General features: G+C 41.8%; 1 protein-coding gene across 3 annotated transcripts in view; it reads right to left on the bottom strand.

Annotated features, from left to right (window-relative positions):
- Window positions 1–25,377, bottom strand: part of LOC127655363 (E3 ubiquitin-protein ligase Midline-1-like) — a 54,767-nt gene extending 29,390 nt beyond the window's left edge. The window contains exon 1 of one of the 3 annotated variants that reach the window (XM_052143137.1): window positions 25,241–25,377. The gene's annotated coding sequence lies outside the window, so the exon portion shown is untranslated. Of the gene's footprint in view, window positions 1–8,687; window positions 8,834–25,240 lie in introns of those variants that run through there. The other 2 variants (XM_052143135.1, XM_052143136.1) reach the window with 2 other exon arrangements.
- Between the last annotated feature and the right edge of the window lie 245 nt (window positions 25,378–25,622).

Genomic DNA, 25,622 nt, shown 5'->3' with positions numbered 1-25,622 from the left:
ATTCAACATTTTTACATTTGTTTTAGGGTTTACAGTGATATGTAGCCATAGCAACGATGTTATAAAATTGGCTATAACTTCACACAGAAATGGTTAGTATGTGATTTTATCACACTAAAATCATGTTTACATGCATAATGATAATGTCTTGTGCAGAGACTAAAAACAGTTGGTCAGGCTGGTCATGATGGTCTGAGCTGATCAGGCTGTCTGAGCTGGTCATAGATGTCAAGGCTTGCCTTAGATGGTCAGGCTAGTCTTAGATGTAAGGCTGGTCATAGTTGGTCAGGATGGTCTTAGATGGTCAGGGTGGTCTGAGCTGGCAAGGCTGGTCATAGTTGGTCAGAGTGGTCTTAGATGGCAAGGCTGGTCTTAGATGTCAAGGCTGGTCTTAGATGTCAAGGCTAGTCTTAGATGTAAGGCTGGTCATAGTTGGTCAGGATGGTCTTAGATGGTCAGGGTGGTCTGAGCTGGCAAGGCTGGTCTTAGATGGTCAGGGTGGTCTTAGTTGGTCAGGGTGGTCTTAGATGGTCAGGCTGGTCTTAGATGGTCAGGCTGGTCATAGTTGGTCAGGGTGGTCATAGCTGGTCAGGCAGGTCATAGCTGATCAGGCAGGTCATAGTTGGTCAGGCTGGTCTTAGATGGTCAGGCTGGTCATAGCTGGTCAGGCAGGTCATAGTTGGTCAGGCTGGTCTTAGATGGTCAGGCTGGTCATAGCTGGTCAGGCAGGTCATAGATGGCAAGGCTGGTCTTAGATGTCAAGGCTGGTCTTAGATGTAAGGCTGGTCTTAGTTGGTCAGGGTGGTCTTAGATGGTAAGCCTGGTCTTAGTTGGTCAGGATGGTCTTAGATGGTCAGGGTGGTCTGAGCTGGCAAGGCTGGTCTTAGATGGTCAGGCAGGTCATAGCTGGTCAGGCAGGTCATAGTTGGTCAGGCTGGTCTTAGATGGTCAGGCTGGTCATAGCTGGTCAGGCAGGTCATAGTTGGTCAGGGTGGTCTTAGATGGCAAGGCTGGTCTTAGATGTAAGGCTGGTCTTAGTTGGTCAGGGTGGTCTTAGTTGGTCAGGGTGGTCTTAGATGGTAAGCCTGGTCTTAGTTGGTCAGGGTGGTCTTAGCTGGTCAGTATATTTTAGGAACTACACCACTTCATGTTAGCCCAAAAAAATGAAACATGTGCTTTGAACCTGAAGGAAGCTGCTTTGCATAATGGTCCGTTGTGGATGTCATATTCTGTGAATGACGACCTTTTTAACAACTGTACATGCATGGCTAATTCAGACACAAGGAAAACATTATTAGATGTAAAGAGTACTTTTCTCGGTTGTTTCCGAGTCTTCACTGAATTATTGTTAGATATGATGCATTAATAAAAATTTGATGCTGCCGGGAAACGAAAAACATGTTTTTTTTAGTCCCTGGTCTTGCGTGTATACTATAGAAAGTGAGTATTTTAACATTTACGGATCGCCCCCATTGACTTCCGTTGTAAGTGTCTCACTGTAACAGATTTTTGCAAGTCGAAATTATTTTTTGAATGAATGAACGTTACATTAATATAGCGATTTTCTGACACTCAAAGTGCTTTCCACAGTGAACAGGGACTCTCTTCACCCACCACCAGTCTGAAGCATCCACCTGGATGATGCAACGGCAGCCATAGTGCGCCAGTACACTCGCCACACACCGGGTGAGAGAGAGCCTATTTTTAGATGGGGATTATTAGGAGGCCATGATAGATAAGGGCCAATCGGGGGAATTTGACCAGGACACCAGTGTTACACCCCTACTCTTTATGAGAAGTGCCCTGGGATTTTTAAATGACCACAGAGTCAGAACCTTAGTTTAACTCTCATGTGAAGGATGGTGACTTTTTACAGTATAGTGTCCCTGTCACTATACTAGGGTGTTAGGACCCACACAGACCACAGTGTGAGCACCCCCTGCTGGCCTCCCAAATACCTCAGTCATAGTTTTCCCCAGGAGGTGTCCCATCCAGGAACTGGCTCGCCACTGTCTAATTTGTCCCACCACAGTTTCATAATGAACCGAAAATATTCGTGCACTTCTCATAATAACATAAAAGATCTCTAATGTTGTGTTTTGCGCCATTGCTTCGGCAAAGCATCTCTCACTCCCCTGCACCCATGCTCACACAAACCAGTTATCTAACGTTATTACCAGCGGCTCGGACAACGTAACTATTTTTAGCATATGAGGAGCAGATTGCAGGCGGCTGTGGCTCAGGTGGTAGATCATGTTGGCCGCTAATCGCAGGGTTAGTGGTTCGATTACCGGCCCGCATGACTCCACATGCCAAAGTTTCCTTGGGCGTGACACTGAACCCCAAGTTGCTCCCAATGGCAGGCTAGCGCCTTGCATGGCAGCTCTGCCGTCATTGGTGTGTGAGTTTGATGGTCTTAGCCTCTTAATTTAGCTCTCAAAGTGCTCCAGATTGATGTATTTAACTTTTAAATGTACAACATTTGTCCTCATGGGGGGGTTGGGGGGATTGGCATGCCACCGGACCCCCCTAGAGCAAGGGTCGTCAACAGGAGGTCCACGACTCCCAGGAGGTCCGCGGTTGTCCCGCAAGGGGTCTGCAAATTATTGTTTGACCCACCATTGGTGGCATTTGTAATAATCACTCACTTGCACGCAAGCGACAGCGAGAGACAGGAGTATGAATTATCGACATGTTGAAGTCCTTCATAGCTGCATGCCAAATCTTAGTGTGACTAAACAGCGCTAGTCAGCAGAAGCACGCAGCCCGGACAAACCCTTCACACGACCAGCGCTCATCACCAGCTGCTCAATGAGGGACACACACTTCCCACGTAAATAAATAGTCACCGCTGAGATTATCAAGCTGGCATACATGGTCCATTACGTTCCACACACACACGTTGGTGACTCTCAAATCAACATTATTAAAATTGCACGCAGTCATTGTTTTCCTCATTACAAATTTGTACTCAAATTTAAAATGTATGTATGAAATCGACCACTCACATGAGATGAAGACTCCATTTTAGTAACCTTATAATAGTTGTTTTATTCTGCATGGACAGGGTCTGTCTGTCTTTTTCTCTCTCTGTAGGGATCTACAGAGGAATTTAAAAGTCACTTCATGTCAAAAATGTTGCAGACCCCTACTATACATACTTGCTGAAAAAGACCAGCTAAAACCAGCTTAAGCTGGTTGGCTGGTTTTAGCTGGTCGCCTGACTAGCCAGGATGGTCAGTTAGCTGGTTTCAGAGGGGGGTTTGAACACTTTTTAGCAGGTCAGGCTGGGAGAATCACTAAGACCATCCTGACCAACTAAGACCACCTTGACTAGATAAGATCAGCATGACCACCCTGACCAGCAGAGACCACCCTGACCAGCTAAGACTATCCTAACCAGTTAAGACCAGCCTGACCAGCTAAGACCACCCTGACCAGCCTGACTAGCTAAGATCAGCATGACCAGCCAAGACCACCCTGACCAGCTAAGACCAGCCTGACCAACTAAGACCACCCTGATCAGCTAAGACCAGCCTGACCAACTAAGACCACCCTGATCAGCTAAGACTTTCCTGACCAGCTAAGACCAGCCTGACCAACTAAGACCACCCTGACCAGCTAAGACCATCCTGACCAGCTAAGGCCACCCTGACCAGCCTGACTAGCTAAGATCAGCATGACCAGCCTGACCAGCCAAGACCACCCTGACCAGCTAAGACCAGCCTGACCAACTAAGGCCACCCTGACCAGCCTGACTAGCTAAGATCAGCATGACCAGCCTGACCAGCCAAGACCACCCTGACCAGCTAAGACCAGCCTGACCAACTAAGACCACCCTGACCAGCCTGACTAGCTAAGATCAGCATGACCAGCCTGACCAGCCAAGACCACCCTGACCAGCTAAGACCAGCCTGACCAAATAAGGCCACCCTGACCAGCCTGACTAGCTAAGATCAGCATGACCAGCCTGACCAGCCAAGACCACCCTGACCAGCCAAGACCACCCTGACCAGCTAAGACCACCCTGACCAACTAAGACCATTCTGACCAGCTAAGACCAGCATGACCAGCCTGACTAACTAAGACCAGCATGACCAGCCTGACCATCTAAGACCATCCTGACCAGCTAATACCACCCTTACTAGCCAATTTAGCTAAGATCTGCATGACCAGCCTGACCAGCTAAGACCAGCCTGAACATTTAAAACCACCCTCACCAGCATGACTAGCTAAGATCAGCATGACCAGCCTGTTCAACTAAGACCACCCTGACCAGACTGACTAAGATCAGCATGACCAGCCAAAAAAGGGATCCAAACCCCTTTAAAACCAGCCTGACCAGCTAAGACCACATTGACCAGCTAAGACCATCCTGACCAGCTAAGACCAGCCTGACTACCTAAGACCACCCTGACCAGCCTGACTACCTAAGAACAGAATGACCAGCCTAACCAGCTAAAAAAAGGGATCAAAACTTCTTTAAATCCAGCCTGACCAGCTATGACCAGGCTGGGGGACCAACTAAAACCAGCCAACAAGCTTGTGCTGGTTTTAGCTAGTCTTTTCAGCAGGGGAGCATTTAATGATTATTTCAATAGCTTTGCAGTGCAAACATATACATATATACGTTTTTACAGTTTTATACAATATGTAACGGGGGTCCCGGCTCCATCTCTCCTGCCCTAGAGGGTCCGAGGTCCTTATTCATGGATACATTAATGTATTTTAAATCTTAAGTGACACAACAGTGTCTGACATTAGCAACATACAGCAGAGCTCCATAATAAAGTAACTAAAACAACAGCACTGCATTCATCAGCAGATTGCTTTGAGAAAATCAGCTTTATAGAAAATCATGCCTTAAAGTCTTAAAGCCCCCAGTGAGCTAGCTAAAGCTCCTTTAATAGTTAGTGAAGGAAAACAAAAAACCTTGAGAGGAATTCGGCGAGTAGTCTTGTAATAAGCTGGATAATGAGCAGTCAGACAATCATCACAGTGAATTTATTTTGCCATAACAACAGACTGACTAAATATGATCCCTTACACATTTCACCATATGAGGTTTTTCATTATTATTATTATTATTATTATTATTATTATTATTATTATTATTCACAAGAAATTATGTTGGAGACGCAATACATGCACTGACAGTCATTTTCACTTAGATGACCTCACTTAAATTATGTAAAAGACCACCCTATGTCAGGCTTTGTACCAAACAATCCAGACTTTACTCTCATGGTGTGATTTGGGGACGCTGACCGCAGACAGCTGATTAAACTGGATCTGATCCTCCAAATCCCAGAGAGGACACATCCCAGTGATTACTGGCAGATTCCTGCATCCCACCCCACATTTACAATCTGCTGCTCTTGTACAATAGCACAGGCTGGGCATTCTCTGGAGACAGATAGCCAGTAACAAGATCTCACCAGAAAGATATTTCTATTATTCCCCTCAGTAATCTGTTCTTCTTTTCAGTGTAAGAACGTTGCTATATTTTGTTCTCTGAAGTCTCTTCCAACAGCATATGCCTAATAATATGCATATGCATTGCTTACAGCGGGCAATTTCAAGTCAGATCGTGAATAAAATGGACTTTTATTGTTGAATGATGTGAATTTGTACAGAAGCAATGCTTTAACTTAAGAGGATGATTTAAGACGCAACTTTTCACAGTTTACACACTGATAGTATCTGCATGCAAATGCGCCGTGTGCTGTCAAAATATATAACCCCATTATATATTAATATTATTTTACACTTTCAAAGAGTTAATGATTTTAACCAACATCAGTCCTGATCATAACTACCAAATATTCATTCATTTTCAGGATTTTAACCAGTTTGTTTACATAATTACACTGTTGTTTTTTAAACACACACACACACACACATTTCACAATACACACATACAAAACACATGCGGATATCCATACCAACACTCACTCACACACACACACACACTTGTATCTGCATCATGTATTCAGTTGTCCTGCAGGTCTCTATAATACAGTAAACAGAGAATAGGGGAAAAGCTTGTATTTGCTCCATAGAATAAACATGAGGGAAATGGCGCCATCTGGTGGACAATATTAAAAAATGTACATTTTGAAGCCAGGAATCCGGAATAAAAGCTGAATATCACAGAATTCATGATTTTATGCTTTAATGGCACTGGGATCAAATATCGGCGTTTTAATGGGTTTCAATGGGGACATTTTTGTCCTGAAGGTCCCGAGTGAAACTGTCCCATCCCAAACAGCTGATTTGACACTTTTTTGATGGTAGATCGAAATTGTCTGTAATAGGTTCAGTTTCACATGAATTGAAAGTTCACGTTCAGTCCGCGGTCATTAAAGCACCGCGCGGCCACCGTCAGTAACCATAGCAACACCTCCAGTATCCACACAGGTGCAGGAGTTTTCCTATTTAGGCTTCCAAAATCTTACGCAAAACTATTTTATACATTATATATTATATTTTTGCCACGTGTAAATAAAGCATTTTGCTGTTACGGTTAAATTAACCATTATCCATTTAGAAAAAGCATTAGGTTTAATGTTTCATAAAAAAATTTACCCTTTCAGAAAATGACAATTCTTATATGCCAACCATGAAAAACAACTGATCGTTACTACGGACGCATTTAACATCTTCACTGACTCCACATACGACTCGTGATGTATTTCAAGTTTTCTAAATTCATACGAAAGTTGTGTGGGTTTCAGATCTACAGGCCGAATTGCACGTTGTCAGCCACAGACTGTCTTGGGTTTTTTCTTCCTGCAGGGGGCGCTTGACGCTTGAACACCGAATCCTCCATTCAGCCGCATTTAAATCTAAGAGCACTTTATAATCCATTTGGAGACATTTTCACTGGATAGTTATTTTTAACAAAAACTGATAATTGCAAGGATTTATACCTGTGAATGAAAATCAGCTTCATTGTTACCTATAAAAGCATTTTTAAAATTCTTCATCCAGTAATAATAAATGACTGCGAGTTCATGCATCCTGGCCAGCGCTGAGAAAAGTAACAGGTACCACGTGACATTGCTGAGAAAAGTAACAGGTACCACGTGACATCGCTGAGAAAAGTAACAGGTACCACGTGACATCGCTGAGAAAAGTAACGGGTACCACGTGACATCGCTGAGAAAAGTAACAGGTACCACGTGACATAGCTGAGAAAAGTAACAGGTACCACGTGACATAGCTGAGAAAAGTAACGGGTACCACGTGACATAGCTGAGAAAAGTAACAGGTACCACGTGACATAGCTGAGAAAAGTAACAGGTACCACGTGACATAGCTGAGAAAAGTAACAGGTACCACGTGACATAGCTGAGAAAAGTAACAGGTACCACGTGACATAGCTGAGAAAAGTAACAGGTACCACGTGACATCGCTGAGAAAAGTAACAGGTACCACGTGACATAGCTGAGAAAAGTAACAGGTACCACGTGACATAGCTGAGAAAAGTAACAGGTACCACGTGACATCGCTGAGAAAAGTAACAGGTACCACGTGACATAGCTGAGAAAAGTAACAGGTACCACGTGACATAGCTGAGAAAAGTAACAGGTACCACGTGACATCGCTGAGAAAAGTAACAGGTACCACGTGACATAGCTGAGAAAAGTAACAGGTACCACGTGACATCGCTGAGAAAAGTAACAGGTACCACGTGACATCGCCGTCTAGTTGGGTGATACCAACTCGTACAATGGAGGGGGGTTTCGTTTTTTACTTATTTTCTAGTAAAAAAAAATAAAAAGAATTAAAACAGCATACATTTAGGCCTAATTGAAAATCATAATTACATGATATTTTGTCATGGGGAAAGAAAAAAAAAATATTCAACAGGGAAGCAAGTTTATTTTTCTTACCCCGTTGGCAAATTGTTATTTGTTATTGTGACTAAATATCTTATCTCATTATGCTTCTCAAGTATAGTATTGTTTTGAGGATGTTTAGATATATTTATTCCAGAAAAGAACCCAGTTTCCTACGTGTCATCTTGATTAAAAATGGACATGCCATACACTCCCTTTGGTTTGGCAGGAGCTTTCAGCAGCAAAGGTCTGTGTTTTCTTCACTGAAATAGACTGTCAGCTATATTTCCATAGAGGCACAAAACAAAGTTTGGCATTAAAAAGACCAACGCAGAGGAAACCCGTCCAGAAAACTCTGCTGGCACTCACATTTACAGCATTCTCTAGTTTTAATTATTTATGCAGTACAATGAATAGGAATGACTGTAACAGCGACATCTAGTGGGAGTTATTGGAACATATAAACGTCCTCAAATAAACTTTAGCCACACAACTGAGACACTCCATTCATCATATGACCACTAAAAAGTGTCCTAACCATGCATTGGCAACAACTATGGAAGTAAAACCTAATGACACAAGAATCTTTCTTCTCTCACTATGACTGGTATATTACTTTTACAGTCATCCACATGTGCTGCAGTTGCAATACCAGCTCCTCAAACTCCTGTTTAAATCATATAAATCAACGACAAGAAAAATAAATAAATATATGACTAATGCGGGTGTTACATAAACTCAAAGTAGCATTGAAAAGTAGAAGTCGCATTTGAGCAACAAAAAAACATAAAAAATGGCCCATTGTGCCTTTAAACAGGTGATGGAATGCAGAACATTTCATACCTGCAACATCGTGAAAGCGTCTCTGTCAAGAGCGTCTAGTTTCAGTCCGTCAAAGAACCGTTTGTAGAAAAGAACAGCTTGTTTATCTCAGTTTCAGAGTTTAATTTCACCCGTTTTCTATCAGTGAGACGCAGTTTGTGATTCACTTTTCCCCTCGTGAAAAGAAAATGTGGTACTAACGGTTGTGGGCTGCTGACTGACCACCAAACCAACCAATCAGGACAAACAGGGAAGGACTAACAACCAATCACATCACTCAGCGCTTCAAGCGATTTTGCTTAATTAACATATTTAAAGGGACAGTTCACCGTCTGGTCATTGCAGACGTCTATGCTATTTTTTTCAACCCTGAGATACACCAAAGGAGACATTTTTTAAAGAATGAAAAACCAAAAAAACTAAAATTGCATTCACCAACAATCTGCAGAAAAATGACTGTGTGGACATTCTTGAAATATTCTCTTTTTCCAGAGAGGGGGAAAAATAACAGCATTACATAAGAGTTTGGACTGGCATGTGTGTTAATAAAATAAAATATAAAATAAATAAATCAATAAATATATAAAATAAAATTAATAAAATAAAAACAATAAAATAAATAATTTTTAAATAAAATGAAAATAAAATCATAAAATAAAAATAAAATCATAAAATAAATGTTTTTAAAATAAAATCCTAAAATAAAAACAATAAAATAAATATTTTTAAAATAAAATAATAAAATAAATATTTTTAAAATAAATTGAAAATAAAAATAAATATTTTAAAAATAGAATATAAAAAATAAAATAAAAGTCTAGACAAGTGCAGTTTTCTTTCCTGTGTTGAAACATTTCCTATTTTAAAAAAAATCACGTTATTTTTTTTAACATCCCAGTGCTGAACCATAATTTGCTTCTTGCTATTAACAATATAGAGTGCATTTGGTTGAACCAAAATGTGTATACAACCCTAAATGCAAGATGAGTCATCATTATTTTGTCTGTAATAGAAAGATTGTACATTCGTAATGTGTAAACCTGCTACCCGTATGAAATATAAACAGACGGCGAGTCAGGTAGTCATCTACAACACAGGTGATGCGGATTAAGACTTAATGCTACATTCCCCAAAATCAACATGAAATCTGAAACAATGGTTTACTTTGTAACAAACAAATGTTTATTCTGTTTTCTATTAAACGAAGAAGAAAAAACATTGCAGATATTAGTCAGACCAGTTATGTGCAATGGAAATACATTTGGGTTCACTGGTGCAATATCACTGCTGCTCTTTTCCAAGTCTGTGGTCAAATAGAAGAATGCAGGAATTTCAGGTCCCTGCAGCCAAATGCGTTTAACAGTAACTTGTTTTCCAAGTTAGTTATTGAGGTTTATTTAATTAATTCAGCAGCTCTTGCAGGCAGCACACTACCAGGAATGAGTGCGATCAATACCAACAAACATCTGATATGGATTCTGATAATCATTTTTCCACATATGAGCAGTAACTCCAGGTTGGGATCTCTGCCCGGATCGTGCATTTTTTTCCAAGCCTCACTCTGGCATACTTTGAGTCTCTAATTCTGTCCGACAACCTTTAGCCAAGTCACAGAAACAAAAACCAAAGTCTCAGTGAGCAGAGGTGGCTTTAACAGTGAAAACAACTAACTAACAACATACTTGAGGTCAGAAAACTGCAGTGGAAGCCCATCACAGGAATGGTCAGCAGACTGTCTGTGAGGCTGTTTTAAGGGCTGGAACTGCCAAGAGTATTGACATTGATTCCAAGTAAAGATGAGATCATAAATATCTGCGGTTTGTGAATTTGAGGCAAAGTTCAAACCAAAGTAAATGAGTCTTATTATTTATCCCTAGCCATGTGTGATATATTTCCCAGTAAACATGCAATGCATCTCTGAAAAACTGATTTAGTGCTGAAGTAAATCTAGCAGAAGAGATGAAGTACTTTCTGCATTGAATTAGTTAAAGCATGAACTTGGGAATATAAAGTAAATTCAAACATGTAAAAATGAATGCTCTAGCTTAGAAGTACATTTTATTTATGATTGTTTGTTATCTTTCCAATGCATCATAATGTATCAATCCTAAAGTATAAAACCTTGTCATATTTATTGGCTAATTTGATTACAAATTAACAGGATAGAGAGATAAAAAAAAAAAAACTCTTACTCCCCAGTTCTCTGATACGCCGTAGCTTGTTCCTCGGCCACTCCTCCACCCTCTAATGGACGATAGCCGCGCCACTCTGGGAGGATCGGAGGCAGTCCTCCAGCCCCTGGCGGAGGGGCAACCCCGCCCCTGGCAGCGGTTCTCCCGCTCCAGGCTGTCGGCAGCGAGCCCCTGCCCGCTCACGGTTGGTGGTCTCAGACCCCGCCGCGCTTCAGCGGCTGGTAGGGGACTCCTCCGCCCCTGGCAGCGGCCCTGACCGCTCCAGGAGGTCGGTTAGGAGCCCCTTCTCCCCATCGTCCACTTCCAGGCGGCCGGGCTCCTCGTCCCCCGGCAGATGGCCGCGGCTGCTCCGTTGGGGTGGACAGTAGTGGCGAGAACTCTACTACGGCGCATCCCTCCTCCTTCCCGGATTTCGGCACCAGTGTAAAGTAGTTCAATGGAAAGGAGGAGGCGAGAACCGGCTTGTCAATACAAATAATACTTTAATAATAAACTTAAACAGAAGACACAAACACACACATGACGGACATGTCCGTTAACGATCTCTCTCTCCCGCACAATCCTCCACAGTCGGCCTTTATCCCTCTCGGAGGCTTGATTAGCCTGATAAAGGACCGGGTGTATAAAATCACGACCCGGCCCCGCCCTCTGCCCTGCCACAATGGCTTAATTCAGTGCTACATTGCTTGATAACTTATTAATAATTTTGCATTGTACATATTATTGCAATCAGTAAAAACATCAAACTGATCAATTAGTCATGTGTCATATGTTGTTGGAAAGCTCATGAAGAGTAAAATACAACTGGCCTATTTTTTTTACTCACAGACAAAAATATAGTGAGTAACAGCTAAATATATGTCTTTGACAATTATGTTGGTGTTGCTTATATGCCGCGTTTTCACTTATAACAATAAAAATCAACGGAACATAATATATAACATATCATTACTTAGAGAAGGTGATTATCTTTCAAACGAGTCCACACACAAGATAATCGGATGTATAGATCATTAGATAACCCACATGAAGCACAATACGTAATGTGCTATCTGGTTAAAAACACGTTAGCTTTCCTGGATCAGACGACTCAGTCGGAAATGATGTAGTACGTTGTCCGGCGTCATGGAATGCTAATCCAATAGTATTAGGATTTAGATCGCTGCAACCAGAGGTGGAAGTCATCCAAATATGGGCAGAGAGGATCGTGCAGTCTAATACATATGGCCACCACTAGATGGTGCCAAGAACACAATATGACTCAATGATGACTCAAATGTCACAGAATGAAACTCATTCTGTGAAATCTCATGACTAAAATCATGTCTGCATGCTATGCAAACCTTTAGTCATTGTTGTGTTTGCATGTGTAATTAGTTCTTATGTACAATTACTATCTTTTATTTGTTTGGAGATGTTTTTGGACACTATGATCAATTATATTTGTAATGCAATTATTTTATATACATTTTTTAGTTTTAAATTTTGATTGCTTAGTGGTATCAACACAAAATTTATAATGATATATAATGTCAAATCAAAAAAATAAGACAAAGTAAATTTTTTGGTTTGAGTTTTCAGCAGCTTCTCAGGCTAAGAGTCTCATGATTTATCATAATCAATTTCACTACCAAAAAAAAACCCAGATTAAAGCCGTTATATGGAAAGCAACATAAGGACAAATGTTCTTACCAACTTTCCACATTCTGAGATGCAAGTAAACTGCCACTTTCTTCCAGAATATCACTCAGAATAAGATGCTAAATTAGACATTTTCCTTGCAGTGCTGTTGGGAAATCTTCCTTGTAAGGAAGCAAGATCCCAATCCACACGTCCCCTTTCTCATGCTCTGAGCTTTTGTCTTTGCCTGGACTCATTAATTCTGTTCCTGGATACATTGGAGGTAAATATCCCCCTCCTTGTCCAGTGAGTCTGCCACTCAAAACAGAAAGGGGTCCTGGAGACGGCATCTGCGGTCATAGACACTCACTGATTACGACAAAAGCATTAAAAACTGGTTAGAAGGACCTGACAGCTCTTGTTCACAGCCCTCAGTTGCATGTTATTCATTCAAGGGTGTATTCACTTCAGACTAATTTAAAACAAGCCACGACATTCCATATGATAGCTTGTATAGTTGTACATACTAATAACTACAGTCTTGACCAACACATAATAGGTTTCGTTTGAAAGATTAGAAGCTCTACTTTACAATTCATGAAGACATTATGACCAAAACTGAACAAGTGCTTTGAAATTTGCAGACAAATTAGAAGTGTTTAGTTTTGATAATTTATTAAAATAAACAAATTACACTCTAAATATTGTAATCAGTAAAAACATCAAACTGATGAAATAGCCACGTGTCATATGTTGTTGGAAAGCTCTTTAAATGTAGAATACAACCAGCCTATTTGTGTAACTCACTGCATTCCCTATCTGTCACTCACTCAACGTTGTGTCAATTTAGAGACACTAGGGGTCGCTCTTGGAGCCCCAAACACCTCTGATCATTGAGAAATGGCAAATGGGAATTGGCGAGTGGAATTATTATGCCACTCCCCCGGATATATGGGTGTATAAGGAGCTGGCTCGCAACAACTCATTTTTTCTTCAGAGCCGAGCAGAGTTGATTCACCTCGAGAGTTTATGCTGTTGGATTTATGGTGCTTTTCAGTGGTTACTCCTTGTACCCTTGTGCACGATAAAGTGCAGAGAACACCCCTGGGTGCTTCAACAGCAAAAAAGAGAGAGTATATTCTAAAAGAGAATTTTCCTCTAAAAGAATGGCATTGACGGAGAGCATCTTTTTAAATATGCCTTGCCGTCTGTGTATAGTTCCTGGTTGCGGTCGCTACCTCTCCACCACTGACGGCCACGATCGCTGTCTCACCTGTACGGGCCGCAGCCACGCTGAGACAGCGTTCGTAGATGGCTCATGCTCTCACAGCGAGAACATGACCATGGTAACGTTGCTGTTGCGGCTTTCCTTCTTCAAAAGGAAAGCCACACCAGCCGCTCCCCATCTCGGTCCTTCTACCTACGGGTATGAGGTCTCGTCGGTTAGCTAGTAGTTCCGCCAGGTAATCCCCCACAGACCTCCCATTCCCCAGTACACTCGTTTGCCCCGGTCGAGTTCTGGGTTGAGACAGGTGGCTCGTCCCTGGATGAGTTTGATGTCTCATTCAGGGCTCGAGGGCAGGATGAGCTCTCGATCGCAATATCGGAGAGCGAGTTGATCCAGTCGGATGTGGAGGACTCGACTGGGTTCCCACCTTCGGGTGTGGTCTCCCAGTCTGAGGCCGAAGCGGAGCTGGCGGCCATGCTTGCCCAGGCTACCATGAGCGTCGGTCTTGAGTGGAACCCTCCACCGTGCCCTGAGCTCTAGTGGCTTGATGACTGGTTCCTGACCAGACCTTACCGAGCTGGTTTTAACTGGTTTAATGTAGAAAGTACTTTTTCTGCAACATTTACTTACAGTGTAAGATTTACTTTGGTGTTCACTGAAGAAAGAGTGTCTTGCGTGTTTCAATTGGCACAAGGGTATGTAAATGACAGTTTAAAATGGTATTTTCCGAGTGAACTATTCCTTAAATATCACTGCATGATTTTCATGTCTGTTGTTGCCATTGTGTTCGGTGGACAGTCTGCCGCACATCTTGGCATTTGAGAATGGCATTTTTACTCCTGGCATTCACTGCCTTCTCATCTTTTTGAGAAAACTGGGACAAAAGCAATTGGTGTTAAATTGATGTCCTGACACAAGGCAACTGGATGTGACAGAAGAATGTTTCAGTTCACAAAGACACAAAGCCATACTGCAACATTTATCATCTACAGTAACAGTATTATCACTAACATTTCATCATCGCTAATGGACCTACCCTAAACCTTAAACCTAAACCTAATCGATAGGTTTAGGTTTAAGGTTTAGGGTAGGTCCATTAGCGTGTCATAAAAAGCAAATGTGAGATGAAAAACACAATTAATGTCATTTGTGGTGCTTGTATGACACTTTGGGTTCACATGTGGACTCATGTGCTCTTCAGGACTCGTATCCCGCTCCTTTACATCACAACAGTCGAGCCGCACAATTTAATCACACTCGAACAAACTTATAAATGTAGTTGATTATGTAATGCAAACGTTAAAATGAGTCATGCACTATAATGCAAGTGTTTAGAAGTCATAAGACAGCATTGTGTGAGCAACAGGAAATGTAAAGAAACAAAAAAGCTCCAAATAATTGGTTGTTGAACATCAACCACCAACTAGTCCATAGTGATTTAAGCATTGAGCGAACTGACGTTTAAGGCAAACTTTCTCTTTTAACTGTGCAGGTACTCAAAGACCTGACTAAACTTCAAAGCTCTGTTTTAACAGACGGATTAATGTAAGTGCTTTTATAAAATTTTAAACGTCACATTTCTGACTTTAAACCCTCCAAAAAATTGGCCCCATTGACTTCCATTGTAAGTGTCTCACTGGAACACACATTTGTGCTTTTTTAAAAGAAAAGAAGGAACGAGTCAAAATTAATTAACATTATGCTACAAATGCTGCCGATTGAGCTGAACTTGTATTAAACCTGTTATGAATGGTATTCACACTTTTCTACCCAATAATTGTATTTTTATTTAAGATTAGTTTGGCATAGCCCAAAACAACAACAAAACTAAATGAGTGACCATTTTGATAGCATAGATAAAATACATAAATAAACAAATAAATACTCTTTGTAATGCAAAAGATTTTATGGTTGTCCTCTAATGACTTTTATTGTGTCAAAAAAGAACAAATTCATTCTGCGTCAGAACTTTTAACGTACTGTGGGGGCGAATCCAGGACGTGCTGAGTGACTCCAGTCAGGTCTCCTTAGCAACCAAATTGGCCCGGTTGCTAGGGAGGGTAGAGTCACATGGGGTAACCTCCTCGTGGTGGTGATTAGTGGTTCTCTCAATGGGGCGTGTGGTGAGTTGTGTGTGGATCGTGGAGAGTAGCATGAGCCTCCACATGCTGTGAGTCTCCGCGGTGTCATGCACAACGAGTCACGTGATCAGATGCGCCGATTGACGGTGTCAGAAGCGGAGGCAACTGAGACTCGTCCTCCACCACCCGGATTGAGGCGAGTAACCGCGCCACCACGAGGACCTAATAACTAGTGGGAATTGGACATTACAAATTGGGGAGAAAAGGGGATAAATATCCAAATAAATGTACTGTATTGGTTACAAAAAAGGATACTTCAGTTTCATGTGCTACAGCTATTCAGCTACTGTGTTCCATAGAAATGCATTTAGTATTAATTTAGTATGGCTGAATTATACATCAAAGGGAAGTTATTTTTGAAATAAAGTGTCTGTGTTAAAATGGAAAAATCAATTTTAGAAAGTGCTATTTACCATATTTAAGTTAACGGTGTGTCAGTGTCAATAGATCATTCATGTTTACATCATGTGACAAAGCAGACGAATGGACCAATGAACGAAGTCAAAACGTTTGACCAATGAATTCCCAAAGAGTACCTTTTCTCAATCGTTATTGATCCCTGATAGCGAATGTGCTCACCGAGTAATATCTTAGCTGATTCAATATTTAATTCAATCATGTTAACACATATAATGTTTACATTTTGTGGCTATAATTGAGAAAAACTGTGTATTTTAGGGTTTACAGACTGACCACCATTGGCAATTTTTCCTTTTTGTTTTTAAATAAACGGGGGACGAATTTAAATTATGCTACAAATTTTCAAACGATATTTCCACGACTTTTCCATGCAGGCCTGTACATGACAGCTTTAGAATTCCCTGATTATTCCAGGTTTTCCATGACTATGGGATCCCTGTGTATAAATGACATCATCTTTAATGCGACTAAACTAACTAAAATAATCACATTCACAAATAGAATGAATTTATCCCACTAGATCCCTATTCAGAATTGAAATCAGCTCATCTCATGAAGATAATCTCTACTCAAGCACCCAGATACAACTCAACATAACAAATAAGTAGGTCACGGAATAAAAGGTCAACTGCACAACACACACACACACACACACACACACACACACACACACACACTCATACAGATTTCATGTTACTTACATGAATGTGATCTATACAGTGTGTCCTCAATGAAACAGCTGTCAGGATCCAGATAGAGGTGCTCTAGATGTTCAGACAAAAGCATATGAAAGATAACGAAACACAATCACCTTGCTTGTGCTGTGTTGTGCTGCCCTGCATGCCCCCCGCTGGCCCTGCCCCTTCACTAGGCCGTATGCTCAAGTGAGCATGAAACATACTGTGGGGGGATATTTGCCATGCGTTATGCAGAAACTAACAGATAGGATGAGCATTTGACCTCAAAACCCCTCCCAGTCTTGCAAAAAAAACAAAAAACAAAGGACCCTGGTAATAATGCTTTGAGATTCATGTTCAATGAGGGTGAAGCAGTAAACCAGGCATGCCTAGGACAAAAATACACTGAACGTGACAAAGTTGATACTTGAAAGACAAATCTGCTCAGTAAGGATGTATAATTGTTTACAATTCATTTCTAGGATTATTTTAAGATATTTACGTCAGTAACGGTCATATGGTATTCGGTCATTTTTAAAAGAAATACACTTTCCTAATTTAATAAAAATAGTTAAATTTATCTGAGCAGTCCCTATCCCTTGGTAAATTTTCCTCCATTTGCCATCTGAATATACCCCCCAAAAATTGGCTGATTCGATAAGTCTAAATAGTTGTACGAACAAAAAGTGACAATATTGGTATCCACTGTCAAAATTGACCGACCTTTGAAAATTAATGGGAAAGACCAAAAAACAGAGCAATTCAGTTTTTTTATCTGTCAAATACAATCAATAAATCAGCCACAGTGCCGAAAAAAACAGACATAAATTACAGGGTGAGACTCTAAAACATCCTCAGGGCAAAACATAAACACCCACTCACACAGTCACAGAGTCACAGAGACAGACTCAGACTCACACACAGACTCACACTCAGACTCAGACTCACACACAGACTCACACTCAGACACACACTCACACTCACACACAGACTCACACTCAGACTCACACACAGACTCAGACACAGACTCAGACACAGACACACACTCACATACAGACTCACACACAGACTCAGACACAGACACACACTCACACACAGACTCACACTCACACACAGACACACACTCACACAGACTCACACTCAGACTCACACACAGACTCAGACACAGACTCACACTCAGACACAGACTCACACACAGACTCAGACTCAGACACAGACACACACTCACATACAGACTCACACACACTCACACAGACACAGACACACACTCACACAGACATAGACTCACACTCACACACAGACACACACTCACACAGACTCACACACAGACTCAGACTCAGACTCACACTCAGACACAGACTCACACACAGACACAGACTCACACTCAGACTCACACACAGACTCAGACACAGACTCACACACAGACTCACACTCTGACTCAGACACACACTCAGACTCAGACTCACACACAGACACAGACTCACACACAGACACAGACTCACACTCAGACTCAGACACACACTCAGACTCAGACTCACACACAGACTCAGACTCACACACAGACTCACACTCAGACTCAGACACAGACTCAGACAGACTCAGACAGACTCAGACACAGACTCAGACTCACACACAGACACAGACTCACACACAGACACATACTCAGACTCACACTCACACAGACTAAGATACAGACTCAGACTCAGACTCAGACAAACACTCACACACAGACTCAGACACAGACTCACACTCAGACACAGACACACACTTACTCACACAGACACACACTCACTCACACTCAGACACAGACTCACACACACACACTCACTCACACACACACACACACACTCACACACTCACTCACACACACACACACACACACACTCACACACACACACTCACACACACACACACACACAGACACAGACTCACAATCACACTCACACAGACACACTCAGACACAGACTCACACTCACACAGACACACACTCACACAGACACACTCAGACACAGACACACACTCACACAGACACACACAGACTCACACTCACACAGACACAGACTCACACTCACACAGACACACACAGACTCACACTCACACAGACACACTCAGACACAGACTCACACTCACTCACACACATACACACTCACACACACACACACTCACACACACAGACTCACAATCACACTCACACAGACACACTCAGACACAGACACAGACTCACTCAAACTCACACAGACACACTCACACAGACACACTCAGACACAGACTCACACTCAAACTCACACAGACACACACTCACACAGACACACTCAGACACAGACACAGACTCACACTCACACAGACACACTCAGACACAGACACAGACTCACACTCACACAGACACACACAGACTCACACTCACACAGACTCACACTCAGACACAGACACAGACTCACACTCACACAGACACACACAGACTCACACTCACACAGACACAGACACACACAGACTCACACTCACACAGACTCACACTCACACACACACAGACACTCACACTCACACACACACAGACACTCACACACACACAGACACTCACACTCACACACACACAGACACTCACACTCACACTCAAATTTTTTTAATAAAATTTTGTTAAAGATTACTCAATTCAATTAGATGGAAGTCTGTTTTGAAACAATATTTTTCTGAGTGCATTATTGCATAAATAGGCATGAATAAATAATAATTAAAATATCGTTATTGCTGTCGTCTATTGTCAATTCATTCTTGTGCCAAAAAACAGAAATAAAATATACAAATGATTTCTACTGTAGCATTTGAACAGGCTCCCATCCACGAGAGGGAGCCCTCACCTGAATACTAAACTCTGTCTCTTCCTGTTTCCTGCCACATCACTTCCTGTTTGCTCTGTATATAAGCCTTGCATTCACACTCCCATATTGCGAAGTATTGCCAGATATCTGCCTTACCAAGTGTTTGTTTCTCTGCCATTGTTTCTGACTATTGTTATGACCATTGCTTACGTTTATTGGATTTATGTCTCTGGATTACTGTTTTGGATTTGTCTGCCTGCCTGTGGGCCGATTAACCTGTGTTTTGACCCAAGCCTGTGACCTGACTACGTTTAAGGAATACTGCCTGTATTATTAGTTGAAGCCTTCCAAGAAATATCCTCAAATTTAATCCACTCTGCCTACTTCAACATTACTTCTACATTGCAATTGGGAAAAATTAGATATTAAACCACATTCACACCGGATGATGTGAGCTCTCTCATTTTCAGTCGCCCCTGAATGTAGCTCGTGTTAGCCTCAGTCTCAATGACAGCCTCAGTCACCATGCATAGTTTTCCCATACAATGTAAGTGAATGGTGACTGAATTCTGACTCACCTTTGTGTTCAACAGAAGAAAGTTATATGGGTCTGGATCAACATGAGAGCACATGATGGCAGATTTTTCTTTTGTTGGGTAAATTATCCCTTTAACACAGTTACAAGCAATAACTGGAATTAGATTTCGAATGTCTGAAAGAAAAATGTGACTTATGTGTGCAGTGTACGTCACGTTGTACAACATGTTTTGCTCTTGACTCCTGTATAATTACCTGGGAATGTAGAATACATTAACAGCCGGTTGCTCAGCTGAGAGGGGTTCAGTGTGCACTGACCGCAAGCGATTTGATTTGCTCCAACCCCATCATTGGCTGGTCCACGCACACAGTCTAATTCAGCTTTAGACACGCCTGTACGCACGCCTACAGTCATCTGATGCATACTGCACACAACACTAGAAAGCACTTAATCTGGCAAACTCTAATCCAGGAGTTTTCAAAGTCGAAGACAGTAAACCCTCTTCAGACAAAATTTAAGAGACATTGGGACCCTTCCCCCCCAGATACATTGCAATAAGAAGTATTAGCTGGTTTTCTGTATTAATTGCTCATAAAATGTGATCTCAAATCATGATGCTCCCTCCACCGTTGTTATGGTGTCTTCATGTTGGAACGTGCTGCACTTTTTTATACCATACGTAGTGCTGCGTGCTCATCCCAAAATTGTTGGAAAGCAGCGGCTTCCTTCGTGATGTCCTGCCATGAACACCACTCCTGTTTAATGTTGTCTGTACAGTAGACTCATGAACAGAGATCTTAACCTGTTCCAATGGTTCCTTCAAGTCTTTATCTGTCACTCCAGGGTTCTCTCTTACCTCATTGAGCATTCTGCGGTGTGCCCTTTGAGTCATCTTGGCTGGACGGCCACTTCTAGAGAGAGTACCTATAGTACTAAAATCACACATTACTTTGCCTAATCATCCAGTGTGAATGTCATGTTCTGTGAATGAAGACCTTTTTAACAACTATGTATGTATAATTACTACATAACAATGTCTGAGTTTTGGTCTGACTGGACCATGGCATCATCGTCCCATGTCTCTCTTGTGTTTCATGCCTTTGTGTGAGCGCATGGTTTCGGTTGTATTCCCTGCCGTGCGCTCTTCGTTCCTTCTTGTTTCATGTCTGGATTATGTTGTCTGGATCCTGACTTCCTGTCTGGTTCGGTTTCGGACTGTGTCAGGATCCGGACACTCGTGCTCCATGTCTGTCTGATATTAACGTGGGTGTCATCTTGGCAGCATGCACTCGCGTCAATAGTTTGTCTGGTCAACGTTGCATTGCATGCCCATGTCGCGAGCTGTCTTCATGTTGTGCTGAGGTTCGTTCACTTCGGTCTGAGTTTTCGGGTGTGTGAGTGGCCAAACTCCTGCACAGGTGTCCTGCTTTGTTTTTGTCGCATGTTGCGTGCATTGTGTGGTGTTTGCTTTGCGATATACACTCAGGGTTTGTTTAGTGTTGGAATGCGTGGCATCGCTTTGTTTGGTGTTGGCATTGGCTTATATTGCCTTATTGTCTTGGTGATGTGTGCTCGTGCCATTCGGGTGTTTTGTTGTCTTGTGAGAGCACACGGCTCACACATCTGTCTTACGTCATACCCCGCCTCCTTGTTTGTCCATTATTATTTTATTAGTCACACCTGTCCTGTCTCGTTAACCTGTTGATTTCTCTTCCTATTTTAGTCTCCTCGTGTGTGCTGTCCAGTGCCAGTTTGTCTTGTCTCCAGTCCTGTGTGTTTGTTTATTCCAGTCAGTCTAGTTTCCTGTCCTATTTATCCCTGCAGGAGAAATGGACAGGAGTAAAGGCTTGAGTGAATTTGACAAAGGCCAAATTGTTATGGCCAGACGATAAGGTCAGAGCATCTCTGAAACTGAACGGCTTGTGGGGTGCTCCCGGTCAGCAGTGGCATGTACCTAGTGACAGTGGTCCGAGGAGGAACATGATGAAGAGTTCAAGGTGTTGCTCTGGCCTCCAAATTCCCCTTATCTCAATCCGATAGAGCATCTGTGGGATGTGCTGGACCAACAAGTCCGATCCATGGCAGCTCCATCTTGCAACTTACAGGACTTGAAGGATCTGCTGCTAATATCTTGGTGCCAGATACAACAGGACACCTTTAAGGGTCTTGTTGAGTCCATGCCTCAGCTGGTCAGTGCTGTTTTGGTGTCACACGGAGGACCAACAGCAAAAGTATAATTCAGAAGTCTAATCAATTATTCAATGTGATTCATGACTTGTTCTGGTGGCATAAGATAGGGTTTTGTGAGAAACAAACCCAAATCGATTTTATATTTTAGTGAAAATCTTCCTTGACCACTGCTGTCCTGTGCGCATTCATGAGAGTGCAAGAGAGCAGCAGTTCACGCTCACAAGATGGGCTGTTCAAGCGAAAACTTACTTTGTTTTGCTCTAACCGGACCAGCAGCGATATTAACAACAGAACACAGCTGTAAACAAACCAAAGAACACAAAGAACTTACAAAATACAGGTGAAACTCGAAAAATTAGAATATCGTGCAAAAGTTCATTAATTTCAGTAATTCAACTTAAAAGGTGAAACTAATATATTATATAGACTCATTACAAGCAAAGTAAGATATTTCAAGCCTTTATTTGATATAATTTTGATGATTATGGCTTACAGCTTATGAAAACCCCAAATTCAGAATCTCAGAAAATTTGAATATTGTGAAAAGGTTCAGTATTGTAGCTCAAAGTGTCACACTCTAATCAGCTAAACACCTGCAAAGGGTTCCTGAGCCTTTAAATGGTCTCTCAGTCTGGTTCAGTTGAATTCACAATCATGGGGAAGACTGCTGACCTGACAGTTGTGCAGAAAACCATCATTGACACCCTCCACAAGGAGGGAAAGCCTCAAAAGGTAATTGCAAAAGAAGTTGGATGTTCTCAAAGTGCTGTATCAAAGCACATTAATAGAAAGTTAAGTGGAAGGGAAAAGTGTGGAAGAAAAAGGTGCACAAGCAGCAGGGATGACCGTAGCCTGGAGAGGATTGTCAGGAAAAGGCCATTCAAATGTGTGGGGAGCTTCACAAGGAGTGGACTGAGGCTGGAGTTACTGCATCAAGAGCCACCACACACAGACGGGTCCTGGACATGGGCTTCAAATGTCAAACGTCTTACCTGGGCTAAAGAAAAAAAGAACTGGTCTGTTGCTCAGTGGTCCAAAGTCCTCTTTTCTGATGAGAGCAAATTTTGCATCTCATTTGGAAACCAAGGTCCCAGAGTCTGGAGGAAGAATGGAGAGGCACACAATCCAAGATGCTTGAAGTCCAGTGTGAAGTTTCCACAGTCTGTGTTGGTTTGGGGAGCCATGTCATCGGCTGGTGTTGGTCCACTGTGCTTTATTAAGTCCAGAGTCAACGCAGCCGTCTACCGGGACATTTTAGAGCACTTCATGCTTCCTTCAGCAGACAAGCTTTATGGAGATGCTGACTTCATTTTCCAGCAGGACTTAGCACCTGCCCACACTGCCAAAAGTACCAAAACCTGGTTCAATGACCATGGTATTACTGTGCTTGATTGGCCAGCAAACTCGCCTGACCTGAACCCCATAGAGAATCTATGGGGCATTGCCAAGAGAAAGATGAGAGACATGAGACCAAACAATGCAGAAGAGCTGAAGGCCGCTATTGAAGCATCTTGGTCTTCCATAACACCTCAGCAGTGCCACAGGCTGATAGCATCCATGCCACGCGCATTGAGGCAGTAATTAATGCAAAAGGGGCCCAAACCAAGTACTGAGTACATATGCATGATTATACTTTTCAGAGGGCCGACATTTCTGTATTTAAAATCCTTTTTTTTTATTGATTTCATGTAATATTCAAATTTTCTGAGATTCTGAATTTGGGGTTTTCATAAGCTGTAAGCCATAATCATCAAAATTATATCAAATAAAGGCTTGAAATATCTTACTTTGCTTGTAATGAGTCTATATAATATATTAGTTTCACCTTTTAAGTTGAATTACTGAAATTAATGAACTTTTGCACGATATTCTAATTTTTCGAGTTTCACCTGTATATCTGAAGAGTTTGAAGTCAACGAGAACATGCATTTCTATGCCCAGCCTTATTTGTATGTACCGGAGCACTCTGAAATCGAACTGAGAGACATGGTATTTGCCTAATTTGCAGACAACATGTATAATAAATACTATTTATCTAAATCTCAACATGTTTACATACTTTGATGAACTCGTTTATAATGCTACAATAATTTAATAAATACTTTTGAATCCACAAATTGCATTGCTTTTGGTTTCTTTATGAAATATATATTTATTTAAGAAACAAAGTCATTTTCTTTCAATATACTAGCACATGGCTGTGTACTCGGAGAACGACGCAGACACACCAATGCAGAACTATAAATACAAACCAACGTGTTAGCCACAACGCGGAGCCTACGACGTATAAATTGCCCAGAAATGTTGGGGATTGGGTATATGCATTACTCTTCACTGTATTACTTCACTTACAGCAAATACAACTCGCTTTTGGCACCACTCTGTGGGCATTTCACCCAGAAACTAGAGCTTACATGTGCCCATTCATTCAAAAACACTTCCCGCTTCAGCCACCGGGGGCAGCGATTTTGGTGAACACGGACCGATTTCAGCTCAAGAAAAGTCAACCTACTGTTTCCTAATTCATTGAGATCAGTCTGAAGTTCTGAATGTTACCCTAAGAGTTTATGGTACAATTAACTCTTACCATAAAACATCAAAGAACATATTGTTCCTCGTTTTACACCTTTAACACTAGATGCACAATTCAAGTACACTAACCAATCATTGCATACAAATGACTACAAAATCACCTTCAAAATTCAACAAATGAAATAGTCTCATTCTAAATGTACACACGGCGCCATCTTACCAGCTTCTTCATGGCGGCGATCAGTTTCAGCTTCTCTGGATGCAGGAAATGCGACAAATGGTACATGGAACAAATGATAGTTTTCAGAAAATGGTGAAAATCCCCCCGTCTCTCTCTCTCTCTCTCTCTTTCTTAATATGTGGGTGTGTTCAAAAGACATACCTCACCAACACTCTGCACTGCATCTGAACAACAGGTTTACACAGGAATTGCCTTCAATCCATCACTTTAACCCTTAATGTCAAATGTTGTGTGTTTGCCCAGGTGATTTCATGAGGAAAGGTATGCAAAAATGGTTCCTTCTCCCTGAATGATATTACTGAAATAAGTGTCATGAGATATCTCACTGGCCTCTGTAACAGCACTAGACTCTGTAAACAGC

This window comes from Xyrauchen texanus, chromosome 14 (genome assembly GCF_025860055.1).
Source record: "Xyrauchen texanus isolate HMW12.3.18 chromosome 14, RBS_HiC_50CHRs, whole genome shotgun sequence".
In the NCBI taxonomy this organism is placed as follows: domain Eukaryota; kingdom Metazoa; phylum Chordata; class Actinopteri; order Cypriniformes; family Catostomidae; genus Xyrauchen; species Xyrauchen texanus.
Note: the sequence above shows the minus strand (reverse complement) of the source record. Positions and strands in the feature narration are given on the sequence as shown.